This window comes from Armigeres subalbatus, chromosome 2 (assembly GCF_024139115.2).
Source record: "Armigeres subalbatus isolate Guangzhou_Male chromosome 2, GZ_Asu_2, whole genome shotgun sequence".
Lineage (NCBI taxonomy): Eukaryota > Metazoa > Arthropoda > Insecta > Diptera > Culicidae > Armigeres > Armigeres subalbatus.
Window position 1 is genome coordinate 30,315,423 of NC_085140.1, and position 19,990 is coordinate 30,335,412.

At 41.4% G+C, this 19,990-nt stretch overlaps 1 protein-coding gene across 1 annotated transcript in view; it reads left to right on the forward strand.

Annotated features, from left to right (window-relative positions):
- Nucleotides 1-700: 700 nt before the first annotated feature.
- The window catches only part of LOC134218411 (uncharacterized), a 467,105-nt gene continuing 447,815 nt past the window's right edge, over nucleotides 701-19,990 (forward strand). The window contains exon 1 of the mRNA XM_062697367.1: nucleotides 701-1,466. The gene's annotated coding sequence lies outside the window, so the exon portion shown is untranslated. The remainder of the gene's footprint in view (nucleotides 1,467-19,990) is intronic.

Consider the following 19,990-nt stretch of genomic DNA (forward strand, 5'->3'; position numbering starts at 1 on the left):
CATTATACCGTCTTACCCTTTTCAGCATTCAGCGGACCGACAACTACTCTTTCGACATGCTTCAAACTGAATATTCATCGATCCAGTCAGTGGAGGTGCGTGGTACTTTGTTCGCCCAAATGAATGTATCTTAAAAGCCAATGAATTCCGCTGTCCAAAACAATCAATCTAACACACCGGGGGAGCTAACAATACTGGGGAAGCATTTTGCACAATTTCCTCGCACGAATAAAAAAACAGCTTTTTTCGCACAAACAACTCCTTCTCTCCTATGAGGACAAAAACCAGCTGAGGCAGCTTTTTGCTACATGAGGAAGAGCAGGCGGAAGAGAGTGAGATGGGTTCAGGCCGTTGTCGTCATCAAAACAAACCCCCTCCGGTGGTTGTTGCGCATGGATTGGTAAAATGGAATGAACCTACCCCAGCATTGTTTGTTTTTGTTGCGCGCGGTATGGTTCACCGGATGGCACCAACACCCTTCTGCAACTTACTCGCAGTCAGTGTCCACGTGATTGGTGTTGGTGCGTTGGGTGGAAAAACATCACGTGAATCCAACCAGTAAAAGTTGGAATTTTCCGAGCAAGAGAGGACATTTCTCTGCGTTTTCTTTTCAAGTGCGGGAAATGGGAACTGATGAGTCCACGAAGGTTCTGCTCGTACGTCTCGTCAGTCGAGATGCAGATTTGGCCGTGTTCGGTTCGGTGGTAAGTTTGGCGGTCCGTCATCGTCTCCGGTGCGGTTTGTAGGGGCCCACTTTTCCCGGGGGTAATATTTCGGTTTGGAGCTCTCCTGTATGCCCGGGGGTGGTTAGTAGATGGATTAGACAAAAGAAAATTGTCGTTTTGATGGATGATGGTTGCATAAATCAAGGAGACGCATGGTGATTGAAAGAACGACATCTTAGTGCTCAGCTGAGAAAAAACTCGGTTACTAGGATACTGGAGCTGCTGGCCTACTATCGTTGGGATAACTCCTCGTGGGGCAGTCGGGTTAATGAGCTGTGCGGAGAGAGTAAAACACGGGAGCCAGCAGAGTAGGTATTTCGGCTATTGGAGAGAGTGAGCGCAGCCAGGAATAAAGGATAGTGACGTGATTTTCTGGAATTTGGTGTGTGACAATGGTCCAGTCGTTGAAAGGATGCTGTGGATGTGATTCCCCGTAAATAAATGAAAATAAGTGAATCAGAGAAATAAGAATTTTAACCAGGTGTCAGGTGTCAAATATTCTACATGGTGCGATACTCGTCATAAGATATCTGATTCAGGTGACAAAATAGATTTCTAAATTGATGATAAACCAGTGAGCCAAATACTTCGAATCAAAGAAATTCGGCAGCTGTTTTCCAAACAAAACCAAAGTGAAGTGATTTAACCATCGAGCAATTCCGGGGATCACAGCATTAGAACGAACAAAGGATCGTCAAACTCGTGACTCCCACGGTAAAGAACTGCCAGCCGACTGCCAAGGTTTGTGTTCTTTATATTACTCTATTAATCGAAAGCCTGCCAAAATCGGTAAGCGAAACCTTAAGTTTCATTTATGAACTCGCGTGACGGTCAGAGCCATGAAAACAACCCCCCTTGCCCTGAAGATGGTCTACATGCTTGCATGGTAATTCGTTCTTGGAAGAGCACCTGACGACGAACAAGGAATGACGTATGTAGGATAGGCCTTTCGGTGTTTGTGTGAGTGAATCCCTTGTTTTCCAAGCAGGAGTCCAGCGGATGTAGTTGTGCCACTGTTGGTGGCATGGTTTGTCCTTGAACTGGTTTTGAAAAGTGCCGAACCTACCACCCATCGGAGAGTGTTCCTCCGGCGAAAACACCAACCTTCACACACTGACTGACTGACTGACTGACTGACTCGGTGAATGGAACAGGCAGCGAACGGGCTAGTGCGGCCAAAGAAATTAAAAATTCTATCCCCCACTCGTTCTACTGCTGCTGGTGCTGTTTTTCCCAATCCGCCAGAAGCCGTGTGTTGTTGCATTGTGGGATTGTGCCGGGTGGATGGTGGTCGGTTGGATGGGGCTTTTGGCGCAGTGTGCAACCAGCCAGCCAAATGCGGATAAATTTCCACTGACTTCGGGGGTAATTAGAATGGAACGAACGTCGCACGGTATTTGAGAGGTAAAGGACTGACTGCGGGGATGGGCAAATTCATTTCACGTGACAATCATGACATTGATGACGATGAGAGACGTGTTTGGATTGCGAAACGAATCGAATGCATTCCGGGTGATGGTTGTTTCAGAGGCCTAAATGATTTGCTTTGTGTGCACATTACGTAGGGAGCTTTCGTCCTAAATTTAGAAAGCAATTTTAAATAGGGATGGAAGCAGCGATGGTATTAGCCAGGGTTTATTTATTCTGATGTATGCTGGATTATCAAGTAAGTAGAGCATACCAAGTCCTGCGTTTCATTTAAGTGGATTTGAGTATCATATGAAATGAAAAAAAGATCACATTATAGGTCACATTATGTGGGGCTTGTAGTTAAATGGACAAGACACGTTATGTGACGATTTAACTCAGCATAAAGACAATTCGATGCTTTGATAGGTCATTTGTGCACACATTGTGTGAATTGCAAATCGTAACTTTTAAATTTGTTGTCACGTACAGTTTCTTCCACATACAGATTAGTTTCGAAATATTACCAATATTGATTTTTTGACGTAAACTACGTCTAAGGGGAAGACTCGGATACAGGGTGACAAATGAAAATTTTCAAATCCGAGACCGTCACGAAATCATGTAAGATTTTGAACGTTAATAGCGCATTCATCTTTCGATGGATTTTTGAGATTTATATATCAATGGACTCGGAAGCTCTCCACCAATTTTCCAGTTATATTGAAACATTTGATTATCAACGTTAAAGTAGGGTATTGGAACATTTTGGCAGCACCTCTTTTTCCCGTTCGCAACGTGAGTCTCATTCGGCCGTCGTTCAGTGTAGTTGGTTTTTGGGCTCTTCTTTTTGTGCGGTGCTTCGCACCAGTTTGCCACAAAAAGTATGGTCAGAGTGACCGCAGTCGGCGATATACATACAAGCGCATGTTTGTGCAAGGATAGGGTGATCGATTGTTAGCAACGGCAATGCAATGTCATAATGCGATAATCGCAATGCTGATGAACAAACATGTTCGATTCAAAGATAACTTAGGAAAATGGTGAGCCATTTTATAACAAACTGCAAATTGTTAATTATATTTTTATTATTAAATATGCGCCAAAAACAAAAGAATTCAATTTTAATTCAGGAAGTTTGAATGCACTTCAGATACTCTGTGGGTACAATCATGCGGGGCTTATTGTATACGGCTATAGCTTCGGAACGCATACTTTATTGAAACGAGCTATAGGTTACAATAGAACTATTACTTTCTAGCTCCCGGATCTAAGATTCTTGCAATCATATTAATAATATGGTTGCACAAATATGTTATCTATAGTGCCACTGCCAGATAGTGGAAGTTATATTGTAATAAAATAGCACAAATACCCTATTCCCGTCCGCAGTGTTTACTACTCTGGCGCATCTCAACAGAATGGTTTGGTTTTTGGTACCGTTCTGACTCAAATCCCGAATATGACTCATATTCCGAACACTGGCGTTTTAGCACCCTAAAACTAAAACTGTCATTGATTTTCCGCACTGAGGATCAAGATAACAAACGAATTCAAACTCCTGTGGAGAAAATTACACGAATAAAGTTAAAATGGGCATTTAAAAGCTAAAGTTCGGAATATGAGTCATGTTCGGAATTTGAGTCAAAACGGTACATGGCTAGTATTTGTTGATTTCTAGTTGGCGCAACCGGGTTTTATCGACTCGCGCTTCTTTGTCGGACTCAACAATACGACTACTTATCCCTTCTCTGCCAACTATTCCTCGTCACTCCAAATAACAGAAGGCGGAAATTCTGTCAAAGGTCCAAGGCTCGTATTCTTACACAAGTGATGACTCGATGCTCTGACTACCATTGGACAGAGGCACCTGTTTGTCCATAGCCAGAGCAGAGATTCTTTTCAAGGTCCAGGGCCGATGCGTATCGTCTCGCATCTGTCGTAAAATCGCTAAATCGTGGTACACGTATTCACCAGTATACACCCCCAGCAACAAACATATTGCACATCGATCACAGTAACTTATATATGCCCGAATTCTCTCACAATATGGTTACTGCAACAAGATTGGCTCAACGTGTGCTGCTTGTGATATCATAACCATGTAACGCTAGTGAGTTATTTTTATTTCAGAATAGTATTATTTAATAATCATACTCCACTATTTCCACCTATATATTACTACAAATAAACTAGAATAGTGGTCGAAAATTTGGAATGAAACTGAATCCCTACTAATTTTACTCTAAGTCGAATGCATCAGTTGGAATTGCGAAAAGCATTATTACCACTTGGGGTTTTAAAGTTAAAATTTTAAGTTATCGTACCGTCGTCGGTGAGACAACGGGTCAAATGGGGATGACAATGGGTCATTGTTTCAACTACATAGAATGCTTGTAGAATAGATTTAATGTATCTGAGAACAATAAAACTAAATTATAAGTGACCTTTTTGAACGATTTTGTTATCCGACCTCCAGACTGTCGGTGAATGCTCGGACGTCACCCCTGACTACGGTATCCAACATTTTTTTTATATTTTAAGTTATGGTAATTTTGTTCTAAACCAGTGACATAAGTAATCGAATGAATTATCTTAAAATATGACTACATTCCTCAATGCACCAAACTGTTCTACGTTGTTTACGTTGGGCGGTCGTGTCTTGTACATAACCCTTCAGATTTTTTCGAATCACGTAGGCATAAAATGATAATCTTCTCTTCTATCAGCAAATGTTATACTTATTACCGTTTTGTTTTTTGCCTTTCTCGTATACAAAGCTCCAAAAACAAACTTTTCATAGAAGGCCCGAAGACCCATAGTGTTATATACCAATCGACTCAGTTCGACGAATTGAGGTGATGAATGTATGTTTGTGCGTCGTTTTAGCCGTGGTGTAACCCATTACTTTCATAATTGAGTAATTTTAAAGCAGCGTGGAAGAGTTGCATTAAATCAAATCTTTTAACCGCCAAAATGTAGGCATTTAGCACTTACAACATTTACAACACTAATTCGAATTCAACATATTGAATCGAGAAAGGTATTATTACCACTGGGGGTTTTTCATGATGCTTATAATTTTATCATTCGGATAATAAACTCACAAGAATAAGTTGAAGATCCAGATTACTTACTCACGAATAAAAAACGATTACCACAAATTAGATATCAAAAAAGAATTGTACCGCTTAAAAATAAAAAAAAAATAAAAAATTAAAAACATTTCCAATATATCCGTAACCGAACGCCCCAGGAATTCCTCTGGCCAAAGTCAAGGAAGTCACCATCAATATCCTTGAATGGCGCTTCGGGTTGCAGTAGCAACTTAGAAGTGAAGGCCTGTTGCGGTTTGGCATCCTACGCTGTCAATTTGACAATATCCATCATCAGTGTTTTATTTTTTTAGTCTGGCACCCGTGCTCCCGAATCTGAGAAAAAATCATTGTGATTATTCATAATATTGGAATGGAAAAAAAATGATAATGAAATAAATCTGGAGAGAATCAGGTATTGTACAAAAAAATATCTTGAACCAAATTTGAATGGCAATACATCTTGTAGTCGCAAAATATGTATTTGGAAAGTGTAATTCACAAAAAAAAATCCTATCAATCTTGGTTTCTTTCAGAGTAGCCATATATAAATATATCTGAAAATTTTATGAATATTTTTTGCCGTTATGCGATTTATCAATCCAATCATTTTCAAGGACTACCTTCCGCAAAGATTCGTAATCAGTATTTTTCAGCCTCTTCTGTTTTTCCGCACGTACAGCCTATAGAAATAAATTGAAAGTTCATCGTTTATCGCATGAACCAAACGAAAAAACTTACCAGCACTTTCAAAATTTTCCCTAGTTGATACCGGTAGTTTTGGCAAATCTTGTCCAATATCATCCACGTCCAGATTGTCCTGCTTGTCGATTTCCCAATCTTACATCAGCTGATCAATTGCGATCCTCCTGCTGTTGTTCTTCAACTATTTTACGTTTTTTTCTGGTGATAATTTTTTACCTTCATATCGTATACCGCGCCGCACACACTGCGTTATTTTTGCTTTGACAGCGAATCATGATTATGAGGGATGTACAATTCACACACTATCTTTCGATTTACGAACCTTATCGATTATTTTGATAATCGATCATTATTTTGTCGATTTTTTCATTTTATTTTATTTATTAGACGCTAATACTTGTAGTGTAAGAGTTGTCTCTTATAAAATTACTACAATCGGATTAGCTTTCGATTCAATCACGCATGTGAGGATGGAACTCAATCCAATTGAGCAGCGATCCTTCATCATCTTATTGGCATTACATTCGAGAACATGTGTATTTCTCGGTATATTTTCCGTAATACCTGGAATAGATATGCATTTAGCATAATAACGTTATGAACTTGGTATTATTACTTGTATATATAAATTCATTATAACTTAATATACAACAATTTGCACTTCTCATGAAAACAAAATCACTTCCCATGTTAACAAGGTCATTTAAATAATTCTAGATTTAAATATTTCAAGCATACTCCGTTGAGAAAAGAAATGTTTAGAATTGAATCTACGAAACACCACGCGGGGGCGTAAGCCGCCGGTACTGAGTAGATGAACAGTATTCTAGTGCGTTGGAATTAGCGTCTCTTTGAGGCTATTCACTTTCAGATCTATTAAATGTCTAGCAAACGTTGAGATAATAATATTGAATTACTTTTTTGTTATCTCCATGTTGCATATAAATTTGTCCTTTGTGTTTTCAAATATTACCACGTTCACTTCGATTCACTACCCATCAAGCAGGTAAATCGTCATGAGTTCTGAGATTTTCAAAGATGAAAAGTATCTGAAATGAATAAAATACATATTTCAAAGAAACAAATGAAAATTTGTAAAAATATACCCATTTTCCACACAGTTCTCTTGTTGGTGAAAAACATATAACAAATCGGCTGTTATTGGTAACGGAAAAATCAATGTTTGCTTGGACGGAAATTCCAGTTCAGTGTCGGGAAGCAGTTAACGTCAAATTATTTATGGCATCCGCCATTATGGCGAACGTGGAAAGCTGGATGTCTTCGGCAATCAATTGGAAGAACTCATTCGAAGGATCCTACGGAGGAAACTACACGAAACATTTATTTATAAGCAAACATAGAATCCAAAGTTAAGTTAAGCCAATCAATTTCAATTGGCTTTTTTCGGTGACGATGGAATCAAATAAGCATTTTTCACGTTGCGCGTAAGCGAATTACGTCTGATGAAGGCTGAAGAAATGTAAGCCGAAACGCGCACGTGAACAATGCTTTTTTGATTCAAAAACATATCTTTTCGATGGTAATGATGATGATAGCAACTAGTGATTTTTTTCTTTTCGTCTAAGGGTATTCCAACACAAATAATAATTTTATTTTATGTAACCACTAGCAGACCCGCTGAACTTCGTTTCGCCTTTCCTGAAGGGAAGGGGTTTCAAACGACCACTGAAACATATCTTCCTTTCGGTTTCCGAAACCGTTTGGTTCTATTTGTTTGGCTGATTCTCGAGTTATGAAGAAATTGGTGTTTCATTTGTATGAGAGCCCGCCTTGCCAAAGGGGGAGGGGTTTCGAATCATCTTAGGAACCTTCCCCGGCCCCAGAAACCTCTCCATGCAAATTTTCACGCCGATCGGTTCAGTAGTTTCCGAGTCTAAAAGGGTCAGACAGACATAAATTCATTTTTGCCTTTTTCGTATAGGTACAAAGTATACGTAAAGGCTATATGTTCGCTCCAAAAACGAACTTTTTATAGGAGGCCCGGAGACCCATAGTGTAGTGAATTTATCTGTTTTTTTTTGTATATAGATTCATCCCTTCATTTTCTAAAAATATGAAGGAACAAAAAGAATTGTTTTTTCACATTTTTTGTTTTTATCCGCAGGTGAAATCATGGCTTTCTTCATATTGTTAAAACAAGTATTGCTACATGTAAAACATGTAAGGCTGTTGTTCTTGATTATTTGAAAACTTATAACTTGTTTTAAAAATCATTTTTGTCGAGTTTTATTTTTATTTTTTAAATTTGAGATAACTTTGATCATCAAACGTTTCGATCATTTATCTATAAACGAAGACCACATTATCAAGAAGACTGGCAACACAGTCTGAAATCGGGCGACACTGTTAGCAGCGCTGTCGGTGAGCCGAGGTGGTACTATGTTTGTTTGTGTGAGTGAGTTGACACTGTATAGTCAGTTACACGTTCAATCAAAATATATGAAAACCACATTTAAATTATGCTTCGAAAAAACTCCACTGAGATTAAACGTATTTCAATTTTATGAGATCAGCATAACTTTAAGCCGAATAATATTCGGAATTTGGTCTTGAATTTATGAAAGTGTCACACTTTCTGTTAATTTCTGTACGGACCTGTTGATTTCCTTCACATCTCGACTGCAGACTGTGTTCATGATATGATTTGAAACAATTTACTCTTTAGATTTTTCTTATCTTTATTATTACTTTATTATATTAAAAGGTTATGCTATCCTAGACATAGTAGAAAATGAATCACCCACCTTGTGCGTGCTTCCAGCGGCACACTAGGAGTTAACTTTCTGAAATCAGTATGGCGAAAGGCATCTAAGGTTCAAAATAAAGCACCTTCAACAAAAAAATATGTGGTAGGCTTAGGCTGTGAACCATTCTACCTATTTGTTTAACTTTTAGTTAAAATTTGACAAGTGGAACTTTTTTTTACGAAAAATGAGTAAGATTTCCGTAAAACAAAAAAGAGATGTCAATACAATTTCACTCTGTCTCTGAGTGATTTGAAACGGGCGTGCACATAACTAGTACCAAATAGTTTTACTTGAAAAGTTCCTAACTTTGAGATAACCCGCGTTAGATGTTTTTACCCATACAAATATCCGGTGGTTAACTCATGCTGGCTGTTTGCACATATACGTTAGCGCCTATATGCTGGCAGCGGCGAGTAGAAAACCAGCCATCACCAACCAACCAATAATTTATTAAGAAAATTCAGATAATAGATAATAAAAATAGATGTTAATATATAGAAAGAACGGAAAGTATTCAGAATGTTGGTTCACTAGCCGTGATAATGTTACCTCGGTGCAAGCCAGAATTTAGACAGATTAATAGTTTTCTTAGGCAAAAAAAATCATTTTATCGCTTTCCAGTTTTTGATGTTTCAAAGGTTCCAATAGGTTCAAATTAGTTTTTTAATCACAATACTTTATTTTGTAGACAAACAGATAAGAATGCAAATAAGACCTCAAAGTAATATGTTTAAAGCATATAAAACTAAGTAAACAACCTCAATTTTAAACTTACACCCAGATAGTTTTCTGACTCTCTTTCTCTCTTGATTGGTGTTAAGTACTAAGGAACTGCCCATGCGAGATGTTCATACAAATAATAATTCCGAATTTGTTCGTTGTGTCTTTTTTTCTATATTGCCACGAAAAACTCTTTTTGTTTCAAACTCAGTTTTACGAGAAATTGTTCTGCCTGTACAAAATTGAGCTGATTTGTGATTCCGTGTGGTTTGTTTTGTGGGTTGACAGCTATAGGTATTCCATTGCAAATAATAAAGGTGCGGGGTTTATCGACGTTTGCTTGTGTTGATAAAATAAACATTAAAGATAAATTTTGTAACCCACTGAACCAAGCGGCGAGGGTTCGTGGGGTTCGTGGTGCTGGTTGACTAATAGCCAGAAGCTAGGCAATTATCTGAAGGGAATAATCGTGGATGGCCAATGTAAATTGATTGGTACTGGCGATTTGCGAAAATAGTTTGTATACACGCTTCATGACAAAATTTTTGACATATTGCGAGAGAGATCGCAAGTATTGTATCTGTCAATGTCGAAGCAATTTAGAGTATACTATAGAACTCTACTCGTCCCTACTGTGGAAAAAATTTACCCTAAAAGTTATTTGTTGACAGTTAACTAACACTAGCAGACAGCGACTTCCTCCGCACCTTTATTAGAACTCATTTACTTCAGCTAGCTAAGATCACTACCACACAGATAACAAGCTACCACTTCAACTCAGAAGAGGCTCTGCCGGCAATGAAGTTGGCCGCTTGTATGGAAAAATGCCAGAGCTGCCAGTCTTCTTGATAAAGTGGTCTTCGCTATAAACCAAGCGTCTGTAAACGCCGTACAGTAGGCAATGATAGTTGGAATCATTTACACTGAGATGATGTGCATTAGATTGGTCCAGGGAACAAAAAGAAAATGTCGAATGTCTTGGGGCACCCCCCAGGATTGTGTCCTTCGGTAAGAAAATCTATCTCTCAAAATTTCAGCTCAATCCTTTGTTGCATAAGCTGGCGCATTTGATTTGATGTTTGTGTGAGGATTTCAACCAAAATATATAGGGAAATACACCTCCGTCACTCATTCGACATTCTAAATACTCACGCTCCTCTAATGTGGACGTGTACAATACACATGTGGAAGTATTGGCTTGAGAAATGGATTGCGAGTGATTTGACTATGCGTCCAATTTGGGAATTTCGAGCTCGTTCAGTAGCCGCTAGGTTGCGAAGGCCGACGGAGGTCCTTCGTAGCTTAGTTGGTTAAAGCACCAGTCTAGCGTACTGTAGGGTCATGGGTTCGAGTCCCATCGAAGGGAAAGTGGTTACCTCCAATACATTTTCCAAATCAATATCTTCCACATAACGTACATATTCACATATGAGTTAGGAGAGACAAGTGAGGAGTCTGACTTCTCACTTTTCACTGCGAAAAGTGAGAAATGAGCTGTGAGAAGAAAGGCTTCTTAATTCCCACTTTTCGGAGACGTCTCGCTTCTCACTCATCATTCCTCGCTTTTCATTGCGAAAAATGAGAAATGAGAATAAATAAATGATGAGACAGAAGGCGTCACACTTCTCAACTTCTCATTTCGCCCTTCACATTTTTCGCAGTGAGAAATTAGAAGTGAGAAATTACGAGTAAGACGTGAGAAGTTGGACGCCTCGTTTCTTACTCATCACGTCCCACGTGAGAAGTGAGACATATCCCTTCGAAAAGTGAGAATTGAAATGCCTTACTTTTCACACATCATTTCTTACTCCTCGCAGTGAGAAATGAGAAATGATGAGTGAGAAGCGAGAAGTCTCATTTTGAAAAGTGAGAAGTGAGTCACCTTACTTATCATAACTCATTTCACTTTTCACAGTGGCCCTTTTGTCCGAACATTCATTTGGGCCAAACGGCATTTTCGGTGAAATGACCTATTCGTCCAAATGACACTGAACAAGCTTGAAATAATTTTCTCAAGCATTAAAAATATAGTTTCTATCTAGCTATCAGATGAGTTATTAGGTACTATTCTAGTTGGTTCCACCATTTTCAAAATTTCTCTCGGAGTGTCAACACAAAGCTAAACAATCTGAATCATTCCTGCAGTACGCGAGTCGATAGTTAAGCGAATGCAAAAGTTGCACGTTATAAATATTTTTCAAAAGATAAATCATGCACAGCACTGAAAATCCCAAAGCGATTTTCATTCAGCTTCAAGCCAGGTCGGCTGCAGTCGTCAAAAATATTCATCACAACCGGCAGCTTATTTTAATCATGTTCTCAAAACGGATAGAAGCATCACCCATCCTCGCCCGTCGTACCATCCCAGGAAGGCCCGTCATCGGTTGTCAGTCAGTGCCGTCAATTCCGACACGGCCCTGCGGTATGAATCGACACTATCCGCAATTTGCCTTTCCATTCAGCGATGGTGATGTTTTGATACTTGGAAGCCTCTTATCCGGAGCAAGTGAAAAAAAAACTTCAGCACACTTCCAGCCCACGAGTATAGGATACAGAAATGTCGCCGTCTGAGTCTATCACGCCTATCGAGGTGGGATGAGGAATATAAATCTCTCTTATTCAAAATCAGTACCACATGTTTGATTATGATTGATGAAGACTCCTCTTCTAGCGTGTCAGTTGCAAGCATCGCTCCACTCCTTTCCTTGTTTCAATAGACTGGCCCATAATCGCTTTATGTTATCAAAATACTACTCGCATAACTATTTCCCTGAATAAGATTTTCATCCTTTTTTCATAAAACTAACATACAAAAGTTTTAGCGTGCAAATCTTGACCAGTCTACTGCCTCCGCTGGAATTGAGTTCGCTTGATATACGATGGCACTGAGGTCGCCAAAGATTACAATCATGGAGTGAGGGGATGCAGGAAAGGATTACTCTCTAGCAGCTGCTTCCGTTCTTCTTAAGCTTTTTTGGTTTCGCTCTTATGGCATAAAGAGCAAAAAATGGTTACGAAGAAATTCGATCCAGGAGACATCGTTCGTTACCAAGCGGGATCAAACTGTCTTGTCTCTGCCAACGTCGTCGTCGTCTTCATCTCCGAATCAAGCGTAACGGAGATGAACGAGATTCGGATCACCTGAAGCATATTTGCCTTAAAGGATTAGCCGCCGCTCGCCTTGGGGCCTCATCTGACGGTGTCGTTCGAAACGGATTACGTTTGACACTTTTGTGTTCCTCGACCTGCTCGGTCGCTCGCGGATGGATGGAACAAATTGCATTATCATTATCCATAATGATCCACCAATTTAAATAACACGAGCAAAATGCCACTCCAAATTGCAACAGGCAGTGGCTTCTGTCCAGGAAAACAAAACACTGAGGTGCCACCTGAACGTCCTTTAAGCTTATTAGCGTTTCGTGCCTTCTTCAGGTGGGAAACAACGAAAACATAATTATGATTACTTCTTGAACAGGACGGTAAGATGGTTTTTTCGCGTTCATAATATCAATATACGTAGAAGCTCAGACAGAAACAGAAAATGACACGCACAAGGAAAATGAGTTTTGGTTGGTTCTGGTCCTTTGATTGTGTTGCATGGAAAATAAAAATTAATCCCGTTAAATGAGTACCCAGCAGAAACCAGGCCCAGGCGAGGAAACCCACAACTGCTGTCCCGGAATTGCGTACCATCGTAGAAGACTTGTCCCTAAGTCACCATTCGACTTCGCAGTATACAAGCAAACTCGGTTGGCGGCCTAATGATAATAAGCCTACATAATTTATGGTAATTTGGAACGCATTAACGCCCTTCGAAATCTTCGGAGTCAAAACGGTAAATAATGCGCAGATGGGAGTTTGGGAAGCGTGCTCGTGGGAACATTGACTGGTAGGGTAAAATCAATATTTTTTCTATCAAACTCATCTTCATTCTTCTAGCGTTGCATTGGAATGGGAAAAAAATATTTGGCATGATCCCGACCTGCTAGAGAAATCAATTCGTCGAGCTGAGTCCATTGGTATATAAAACTATGTGTCTCCGAGCCTTCTATCAAAAGTTCGGTTTTGGAGTCATCCTATAACCTTTACGTATACTTATTACGTATACAAGAAAGGCAAAAAGGATTCACACTTGAATGTATATTCCAACGCGTTCACCACCCTCAGCTGGGTGATTTTTTTTTGCAAAAACTTCACTATTGTTTGATACTTTGGTTTCTGTTTCCCTTTCGAGTGGTGAGGATGCTTCCAGAATTTTGAGGGTGCTCAAATTGCGTCTGGTTCATCAAATTCCAGTGGAAATGTGGGAAGCCTCCGGTTCGACATGGTCCCTCGCCAGTCCCAAGTGAGAATCGTCGAAAACCCCTTTTCATGCCTCCCGCATGAATTTTGCACGAGCATGTGTGTACCCAGAGCAAACATAAAATCAGCACAACTATACAAAGGCTGCAAAGAACACAAGCGCGCTCCCACACACATACATACGTACACCTGTTTCAGATTCACCAAAGTTCAGATTGGCGGTTTAGCAGTTGAATGTTGGCCGAGCTGTTGGACAGCACACCCGAGAGTGGATGTCGTAATCAATTTGTGTAAACCTCGTTCGGGCCAACCTCCTCCTGGTGCTGGTCCTTCTGACCGTCCCACACCGGAGAACAAAAGTATGTTTGTCTGTTTGCTGGCTTTCGGTTCGTTGCATTATGATGAGACAAACGACATCCATGGCGGGCGAGGACTCCGGTGGTAGTTTTTACTTTCGAAATGGGATGCCGCACAGAAGGAGCGCTTTTTGTGGTGAAGAGACCTAGGGGAAAAGAAGCTGAAAGTCGGTGAAAGAACGATGGGCAGTGCCGGGCGGAAATAATGAGATGGAATTTCATTATGTAGCACAGGAATTGATTGATGGAGGTCATGGTTTGGTTTTGGCCGTTTTGGGCAAACAGACGTCGATGGAATACTTTATCTTATCCACCCGACAGTACAGTACGGTCTTTTACTGCACGTCTGTAGCGTCCACACAACATGAACTCCGCCTCCGTGAGCACAAATCAGGATCAAAATGATTTGATTTTTACCATCTGAACCACCGTTGTGGTTTGTCAAACAAAGCAGTGATCAAAGCATTTTCTTGGGAGCGGAGTCAATATTGGTACATCGATCAGCCTTATAACAAGTTGATTATATCTGTTTTCCTTTAAGGCGCGAGATAAAAGAGATCCCTAGAAACAAAAATTATGTATACAACCAATACTACTACTGTTGGAGATCAATGTAAGCTGCATCGAGCATCCCCTCGATTGCTGGCTACCAATCTACGGTTACCACCAACGACGATCGTTATCAGCCGATAAACGCGGGATTGCTATTATAAGAATGTATTGTTGAATGGGACCTTTTGTAGTATAAGAAATACGTGCGGTTCTTAGTGTATCACAATAGAGTTATCTGGGCAGTCACGTCGAGCGCACATTTTGTAATATAGTATAAGATAGTTAATCTAATAAATAAGTAGTTTTTTGATTAAAATGCAGTGTTTGCTAATCCACGTCTGTGTTTTCACTGTACGCTATCGAAAGCCGCGATAATCGGTGACAAGCTTATCATTTACAAGCTGTGGGCAGTGATTCCGCCAGCAAGAACTGTGTTTGGCGATTTTCTGAGTTTAACCCAAGAGAACCAGTCTAGCTATCGAACAGAGTGGTCCTTCGAGTCGGATGTCTGAAGGAAACCCCATCCGGTAGGACAGCAACAAGCAACAATATACGGTTCGTCAAAGCAGTCATCTTAGCCCTATTTAATTGTTCACCGGAAAACGCCATCTTCTTTGAGAGCGTTGGTTGGTTGGCGCCATCATAGGATAGAATATAATACAAGGCATATAACTTACCTTGAATAGGTGAGTGCATTTCCAAATAGTTTACATCCTATATCCCAGTACTACTCGCGGTCTTTCTATTGGAATAGGAATCTAACACCGATTCCCGTGCATCGACGCTGACGAAATATATGTCCAAAAACACCTACTCATCGTTGTTGGCAACTAAGGCGCTTGTGGAAGCGGACTACATCCCATATACCCGCACACATTCACTTGAACAACACCGTTGTCCCACCTATTGCGGTTCGTTCGTGGAGCATCTTTACATAAACACAAGGCTCGTTTGAAGAGCTATAAGGTAATTAGCTCTCCAAACACTTTATTCCAATCAAGCTTTGCTACTTGGTCTTCTTTTCGAGGAATCATCATGCCGAAAGGTAAATCGCTGCGGACACTACAGGCGCGACTCAAAGGACTGCAGACGACATTTACGAATCTGAACTCCTTCATGGGAAAATACACGACCGGAACGAACCCGATGGAGGTAACCGTGCGACTGAACAAGCTAGATGACATGTGGGATCAAATGAACGAAGCCATCGACGAAATAATTGCGCACGAAGAGTCACCCGATGATCCAGAAGCCTTCGTGAAAGATCGGATTTCTTTCGAGAACCAGTTCTTCACCTTGAAAACATTCCTATTGGATAAAATTCAACCTGTTCAAAACAACCCGCCCAGCTCCACCACCAATAACCCCGGTGGCACTCTTTCGACGACCCACGTGCGATTACCACAGATAACTCTCCCAAAATTCAGCGGAAAATTAGATGAATGGCTTTCGTTTCGGGACCTGTACACAGCTCTAATTCATTGGCAGGCGGATCTGCCCGCCGTGGAAAAATTTCATTATCTCCGAAGCCAATTGGAAGGTGAAGCATTGTCCGTGATTGACTCTCTTCCGCTAACCTCCGCGAATTATAATGTTGCATGGGATTTGCTGGCACAACGATACACAAACTCTAAATTTCTCCGTAAGTTGCAAGTTCAGGCTCTTTTCGAGCTACCAACAGTGAAAAAGGAATCACCGACGGAACTACATTCGCTTCTGGACTCCTTTGAGAAGATAGTAAAATCTCTGGATCAAGTCGTTGCTGACAAAGCAGATTATAAGGATTTGCTGCTGCTACACGTACTAACATCACGGCTGGATAACACCACGAGAAGAGGCTGGGAAGAGCATTCATCCAACGCACCAACGGACACTCTAAAGGACCTCACAGGTTTTCTTCAACGTCGTATTAGGATCCTGGAATCTCTACCATGTAAGGTACCAGAACAAAAAACGGACACCAATTATTCGAAGCTACCGAAGAAGGTCATCATGACGAAGTCTTGTAATGCAACGTTTCAGTCATCGGCATCCAACAAATGTGTGGCCTGCAGTGAAAATCATTTGTTGTACCAATGTCCTCAATTCCTAAAAATGACTGTTTCAGACAGAGACGGCATTCTTCGAAGTAACTCATTGTGCCGAAATTGCTTCCGAAGAGGACATCAGGCGAAGGAATGTTCGTCTAAATTTTCGTGTCGAAATTGTAGAGGGAAACATCACACGAGGAAACGAAATGCGAAGACCTTTTTTTCCAAAATTGTAAAACGAAATGATTCTGGGCGGTACATGGTGTCTTTACCAAAAAACGATGAGATGTTAGCCAGATTAGGAAGTTCCAGGTCGCTTGCAGATAGGAGGTTTATGCAACTGGAGAAGCGTTTGGGCAAGGATGACAAATTACTTGAGGCATACTGCGCTTTCCTGGAAGAGTACGAGGCCCTGGGTCATATGCAACTGGTATCAAGAACTGAAATAGCAGAAAGTCGGTGCTATCTCCCTCATCATCCTGTTATGAAGGAGGATAGTACAACCACAAAGGTGAGGGTTGTTTTTGACGCCTCGGCTCAAACAACCTCAGGACTGTCCCTCAACGATGGGTTGCTCGCAGGTCCTGTAAATCAGTATGATTTGAGGTCTATAAAACTGCGAAGCCGAACTCGTCAGATCATGCTAGTGGCCGACATAGAAAAAATGTTTCGGCAGATACAAGTCTGCCCCGAGGATTGCCGTTTCCAGTCTATTTTGTGGAGGTCGCGTGCAGACGAACCATTATCTACCTATGAGCTTCGTACCGTTACATATGGCACGAAACCAGCGCCTTTCTTAGCCACAAGGACTTTGGTTCAACTGGCTACGGATGAGGAGGAAAACTTCCCACTAGCGTCGAAGGCTATAAAGGAAGACTTCTATACAGACGACGCTAATAACAGGAGCAGATGAACCGATCGTGGCGAAGAAGCTTAGAATTGAATTGGAGGAGTTATTGAGGAAGGGAGGATTTGTCCTACGAAAGTTCGCTTCCAACTCTGAGACAGTCCTAGAGGATCTAGCTGTGGAAAATCGTTCAATCCAAACAATTGATGGAATTCATTTGGATCCTAATTCAACGGTGAAGACGCTTGGTTTGGTATGGATGCCTAACACGGATGTTTTGCGGTTCAGTTTCCGAATCTCTCCATTGACGGAGGATGCGATATTAACTAAACGAAAGGTTTTGTCCGAAATCGCAACTCTTTTTGACCCTTTGGGACTCATCGGAGCGGTTATAACAAAGGCCAAAATTACAATGCAGCTTCTGTGGCGCCTACAAGATGAAAACAACCACCAATTAGCATGGGATGCCCAACTTCCTGTGAAGGTAGCAGAAGAATGGATTCGTTTTAATCGGCAGCTTCCCATTCTGAACAAACTGCGAATAGAAAGATTGGTCATAGTAGCAAAACCGGTGAATACCCAACTGCATCTTTTTTCAGATGCCTCAGAAAAGGCATTTGGAGCCTGTGCCTACCTACGGAGCGGAGAATCTTTTTTCTTTGGGTAGATTCAACTACCGTCTTGCGTTGGCTGCTAGCACCTCCGGCGACATGGGCAACATTTGTCGCCAACCGTGTGTGTAAAGTGCAAGCAATGACGGAAAACTGCAACTGGCGACACGTACCGGGCGAACAAAATCCAGCCGACCTCATATCCCGAGGAATCTGGCCGGAAGAAGTTATAAGCAATCAACTATGGTGGGAAGGGCCTTATTGGCTAAGGACAGCTTCGGAGAATTGGCCAATGCAACAAAAATTCACTTTCGGAGAACATGAAGAAGAACGCAGGCGAGCTGCGTTTGTGGTATCCACAAAAGAAAATGAGATTTTCATCACGGAATATGTGGCACGATTTTCCAGTTTCACTACTTTGATCCGAACAACTGCATATATACGACGTTATTTACACAATCTTCAAGCAAAATCCTGTTCTCGGAGGTCATCTAGTTTCATTTCGACGGAAGAGCTGCAACAGGCGGAAAATATCGTCATACTTCGAGTCCAACAATCGACCTTTCATGCGGAGATCAGTGCACTAACTAAGGGAGCAAGAGTCCCACGATCGTCTCCCCTACGCTGGTATCATCCATTCCTGGCAAACAATGGGATGCTACGAGTTGGTGGACGAATAGGTCAAGCCCAAGAGCCCGATTATACAACTCATCCAATTGTACTACCTGCTCGACATGTGTTCACCACTCTGCGGATGCGTTATTATCATCATCGTCTTTTACACGCTGGACCACAGCTGATGTTGAGTACTATTCGTCTGCGATATTGGCCTCTCGGTGGACGAAATTTGGCAAGAACGATTTATCATCAATGTGTGCGATGTTATCGCACGAAACCAAAGGCTATTCGGCAGTTTATGGCGGAGCTGCCAGCCCCTCGAGTCACCCCAAATAGACCGTTCGCATCTTCGGGAGTGGACTACTTCGGTCCAGTGTTCGTTCGAATGGGTCATCGACAGCGAGCAGTCAAGGCATATGTATCAGTTTTCGTGTGTTTTTCGACCAAGGCGGTTCATTTAGAACTAGTGACGGACATGTCGACAGCACGATTTATCCAGGCTTTAAGGAGGTTTGTCTCGCGTCGTGGGAGGTGCTCCAATTTATATTCGAATAATGGCACCAACTTTGTTGGGGCCAAGAACCAAATGAAGGAGCTGATCAAAAGGTTGAGGTCCAAGGAGCATCACGATGCTGTAGCGAAAGATTGCGCTGATGATGGCATGGTGTGGCACTTCATTCCACCCGGCGGACCCCACTTTGGTGGCTTGTGGGAGGCCGCCGTACGAGCAGCAAAGGTGCATCTGTTACGGGTGCTTGGAGACACGGTAGTTACTTACGAGGATATGGTTACGCTCCTTGCTCAAGTGGAGTGCTGCTTGAATTCCAGGCCATTAACTCAGCTCTCCGACGATCCCGGGGACCTGCAACATTTAACCCCTGGTCATTTTCTAGTGGGATCGGCCTTGCAAGAGTTACCAGTTGAGGAATTGTTGCATATTCCTGTTGGAAAACTCAAGGATCTTGAAGCCACACAGCGCAGACTACAAGATTTTTGGAAAAGGTGGAGGTCTGAATACCTTACTCAACTTCAGGCTCGCACCAAATGGTGGCAACCGCCTGTGGATATTATTTATTTACGCAGATCAAGACCGGAGTGGCATTTGCAGTACATAAACAGTCATCTCTTTTCAGCTCGGTCCATAACTACATGTTGTCGCTTTCACGCAGTCTTCGAAGAACTTTGCTTAATGCGCACCTCACAATCTTGTGCTCGTCGGATTGTTATCGAGACCCATTTTCACCGGTTTGC